Consider the following 5,000-nt stretch of genomic DNA (forward strand, 5'->3'; position numbering starts at 1 on the left):
AATTCCCGCTGTCCCTACACATGCTCCAAGTCTGTGCGCGATTGCGTTGCTCAGTACGGATTCCGATGCCGAGCGATCAGCTAGAAAGCGCCCCAACCATGTCGATCCCCATGGGCGTTGCACTCGCAGTCGCAAAGACTCTGGGCAATGGCTAAAAGCGCTCCGCAATATATTACTCAGACGGGTAATGACGGTCCGAGCGCTCAGCGTCAGGAGAGCGTTCCTGAGCCCTGACCCACAGGCAGGGTGTAGCGTATCCCACCCGCAGACATGTGACGTTGTCACACGACCAGTTGTCACTAATCGACTGATTGCCGATAATCATATGCCATACACCGGGGAAAGCTGCCGCGAGGGGTAGCTACGTAGTGCAGTCGCACCTCTACTACTGTACAGAGATAGAACACCGCGTGACCGCAACCAGATTAAACTGATACATGGCGCTGATTACTAATAGATGCAGAGCCATCGGAATATAGATGGCATACGACATACAACAGTCCCTATACATGCTGACAGTCTGTGCACACATGCGAACTACACGTCACCCAGACACTCTATCACACACTACTCTCTGCCTGTAACAGACACAGACAAAATATCTAAGCACCAGCATGGAACAACATCCAGTGCATCCTCTCCGCCACATTACACAATTCACACTATGATAACAAAACCAGGAGGTCCACCCCAAAAACAGAATATCTCACTCTTCCAACAACCATCATTACTCAGATAAGCCACAAACACCCACACATGTCCTACACAGGGGTGCAACCAACACCACCACACTGCCTTGTCTCACAGCATATAGGCAATGGCAGGAATGAAAGACACAGGTCTGCCACTCCCTTGCCACACCCACGGAACCGGCGCACCACCTCCCCTGAGCCAAAGGTGCATCCTGACGTGACACATCTCAGGGTGCCTCAGGCGTCCACTTACCATCATCACTATGAACGAACCTCGTCCCCTCCCCCCTCATACACCATCCCTTAACCTAACCTATGTTGCACCTTAACCTAACCTATGTTGCACCTTAACCTAACCTATGTTGCACCTTAACCTAACCTATGTTGCACCTTAACCTAACCTATGTTGCACCTTAACCTAACCTATGTTGCACCTTAACCTAACCTATGTTGCGCCTTAACCTAACCTATGTTGCGCCTTAACCTAACCTATGTTGCGCCTTAACCTAACCTATGTTGCGCCTTAACCTAACCTATGTTGCGCCTTAACCTAACCTATGTTGCGCCATAACCTAACCTATGTTGCGCCATAACCTAACCTATGTTGCGCCTTAACCTAACCTATGTTGCGCCTTAACCTAACCTATGTTGCGCCTTAACCTAACCTATGTTGCGCCTTAACCTAACCTATGTTGCGCCTTAACCTAACCTATGTTGCGCCTTAACCTAACCTATGTTGCGCCTTAACCTAACCTATGTTGCGCCTTAACCTAACCTATGTTGCGCCTTAACCTAACCCAAGTTGCGCCCTAACCTAACCCAAGTTGCGCCCTAACCTAACCCAAGTTGCGCCCTAACCTAACCCAAGTTGCGCCCTAACCTAACCCAAGTTGCGCCCTAACCTAACCCAAGTTGCGCCCTAACCTAACCCAAGTTGCGCCCTAACCTAACCCAAGGTTGCGCCCTAACCTAACCCAAGTTGCGCCTTAACCTAACCCAAGTTGCGCCTTAACCTAACCCAAGTTGCGCCTTAACCTAACCCAAGTTGCGCCTTAACCTAACCCAAGTTGCGCCTTAACCTAACCCAAGTTGCGCCTTAACCTAACCCACGTTGCGCCCTAACCTAACCTACGTTGCGCCCTAACCTAACCTACGTTGCGCCCTAACCTAACCTACGTTGCGCCCTAACCTGCCCTGTAATTGTTAGTTATATGACTCTAGGAATTCGTGTAGCGTTGCCTAATTGCAACCATCTCAACATAGTTCACTTCGCGCACACTGTGGTGTTCTGCGTATTGATTCATTTTACGGTGCGTACCCTCACATCTTGCGAGTGTTGCTTACTTTCCACATGGTCCCGCTATCCACTGTATTGTGTACTGCAATAGGACGTATATCGCCCCCGCCCCCCCCTCCCCTCCTGTCACCTCTAGCTCGTCGGTCAGAGTTCGCGTGTTGAATGCGCTTCGCAGCTGTGCAATGGCATTCGTATACGTACGCTGGCCACCTTCCACGTGTTCTTTCGTGCACACGTCGCAGCGTGTATGTATGCTGATGGAGTGCGTCGTGACACACAACATCCAGGCATGCAAGACTCGTAGAAGTCGCAAATGTAGATGGATGTCTACGTTTGCTGCCCAAGTTACGCAAATGAACTGGAAATCCGTTGTTGCGCGGTTGTTCGCGCTGGAGGTGAATCGTTGATATCGACGATCGGTACAGGTATTAACCGGTTGCTTCAGCGACACCCGTCATACCCACGAACGTGAGTGGGCATGTGGGTATGAAGCGATACGCGGCGGTGGCTGGGTGGGACCGTCCCCGGCCGGTGAGGGGGGGGCGCCCGGCGTGCTGGCCGCGCGCTGCGTGGGCGCACGCGCGGCAGCCGGCTGGTGGGGGCGCCCAGTGGCAGGCGCGCCGGCTGACGGACGCGGCAGGCGGCGCATCTGCGTGCCGGCGCACCCAGCGCGCGGCGCCGTGCGGCCAAAGTGGGTCCTCCCGGGCCCGGTGCGAAGCGCGGTGGACATCTGCAGTGTGCTGGTCCGATTGAGGACTGTGTGCGTTGAGGATGCGCCGCCGCCCGGCACTCGGCGCCGCGACGCCGTCTGCTGCTCGGTCGCCCCCGCGGTTCTCGCAGGTGGTTTGTATCGCAGCTGTGCGGATGTGTTGGCGCGTGCGCTGTGCTGGGAGAGTTCGCTTTGGCACCCAAGTGGGGCTCTGCCCCTCTGTGGCGCTGGCGTTGGAGCTGCCCGGTCACTGTTTGTGGCCGCGTGTTGTCTCCCGCCGGCAACACCACGACAGCACGCTCCCGGGCCTCTGTCGGCAGCGGCAAGCTCAGTTGGGAGCACGGGTGGTCGCACTGAAAGCGTCTACTCGCCTATCTCCGGGCGATTGCGCCTCTCTCGAACCCGACCAAGTACTTAGGACGGCGCTGCGCGCCGCCGGGACCTGAGAGGGTTTCGAGGTGTATCGTGCAGGGGAGCCCAGCCTCCTCCTGTTTGCAGAATAATTGAGCGGACGCTTGCGTGTTCGCGCGGGCCCCCGGGACACACTCCCGGGCGGCCGGCTGCTCAGCTCTAGTTGACGCAGCTCCCTGGTTGATCCTGCCAGTAGTCATATGCTTGTCTCAAAGATTAAGCCATGCATGTCTCAGTACAAGCCGCATTAAGGTGAAACCGCGAATGGCTCATTAAATCAGTTATGGTTCCTTAGATCGTACCCACGTTACTTGGATAACTGTGGTAATTCTAGAGCTAATACATGCAAACAGAGTCCCGACCAGAGATGGAAGGGACGCTTTTATTAGATCAAAACCAATCGGTCGGCTCGTCCGGTCCGTTTGCCTTGGTGACTCTGAATAACTTTGGGCTGATCGCACGGTCTTCGTACCGGCGACGCATCTTTCAAATGTCTGCCTTATCAACTGTCGATGGTAGGTTCTGCGCCTACCATGGTTGTAACGGGTAACGGGGAATCAGGGTTCGATTCCGGAGAGGGAGCCTGAGAAACGGCTACCACATCCAAGGAAGGCAGCAGGCGCGCAAATTACCCACTCCCGGCACGGGGAGGTAGTGACGAAAAATAACGATACGGGACTCATCCGAGGCCCCGTAATCGGAATGAGTACACTTTAAATCCTTTAACGAGTATCTATTGGAGGGCAAGTCTGGTGCCAGCAGCCGCGGTAATTCCAGCTCCAATAGCGTATATTAAAGTTGTTGCGGTTAAAAAGCTCGTAGTTGGATTTGTGTCCCACGCTGTTGGTTCACCGCCCGTCGGTGTTTAACTGGCATGTATCGTGGGACGTCCTGCCGGTGGGGCGAGCCGAAGGCGTGCGACCGCCTCGTGCGTGCTCGTGCGTCCCGAGGCGGACCCCGTTGAAATCCTACCAGGGTGCTCTTTATTGAGTGTCTCGGTGGGCCGGCACGTTTACTTTGAACAAATTAGAGTGCTTAAAGCAGGCAAGCCCGCCTGAATACTGTGTGCATGGAATAATGGAATAGGACCTCGGTTCTATTTTGTTGGTTTTCGGAACCCGAGGTAATGATTAATAGGGACAGGCGGGGGCATTCGTATTGCGACGTTAGAGGTGAAATTCTTGGATCGTCGCAAGACGAACAGAAGCGAAAGCATTTGCCAAGTATGTTTTCATTAATCAAGAACGAAAGTTAGAGGTTCGAAGGCGATCAGATACCGCCCTAGTTCTAACCATAAACGATGCCAGCCAGCGATCCGCCGCAGTTCCTCCGATGACTCGGCGGGCAGCCTCCGGGAAACCAAAGCTTTTGGGTTCCGGGGGAAGTATGGTTGCAAAGCTGAAACTTAAAGGAATTGACGGAAGGGCACCACCAGGAGTGGAGCCTGCGGCTTAATTTGACTCAACACGGGAAACCTCACCAGGCCCGGACACCGGAAGGATTGACAGATTGATAGCTCTTTCTTGATTCGGTGGGTGGTGGTGCATGGCCGTTCTTAGTTGGTGGAGCGATTTGTCTGGTTAATTCCGATAACGAACGAGACTCTAGCCTGCTAACTAGTCGCGTGACATCCTTCGTGCTGTCAGCGATTACTTTTCTTCTTAGAGGGACAGGCGGCTTCTAGCCGCACGAGATTGAGCAATAACAGGTCTGTGATGCCCTTAGATGTTCTGGGCCGCACGCGCGCTACACTGAAGGAATCAGCGTGTCTTCCTAGGCCGAAAGGTCGGGGTAACCCGCTGAACCTCCTTCGTGCTAGGGATTGGGGCTTGCAATTGTTCCCCATGAACGAGGAATTCCCAGTAAGCGCGAGTCATAAGCTCGCGTTGAT

The 5,000-nt window shown here is 54.2% G+C and overlaps 1 non-coding gene across 1 annotated transcript in view; it reads left to right on the forward strand.

Moving 5' to 3' along the window:
• Positions 1–3,282: 3,282 nt before the first annotated feature.
• LOC126196961 (small subunit ribosomal RNA) overlaps positions 3,283–5,000 on the forward strand; it is a 1,909-nt gene continuing 191 nt past the window's right edge. Inside the window, exon 1 of the ribosomal RNA XR_007539380.1 lies at positions 3,283–5,000. This exon is cut by the window's right edge and continues 191 nt beyond it. This is a non-coding gene — a ribosomal RNA (small subunit ribosomal RNA).

The sequence above is a fragment of the Schistocerca nitens genome, chromosome 7, assembly GCF_023898315.1.
Source record: "Schistocerca nitens isolate TAMUIC-IGC-003100 chromosome 7, iqSchNite1.1, whole genome shotgun sequence".
In the NCBI taxonomy this organism is placed as follows: Eukaryota; Metazoa; Arthropoda; class Insecta; order Orthoptera; family Acrididae; genus Schistocerca; species Schistocerca nitens.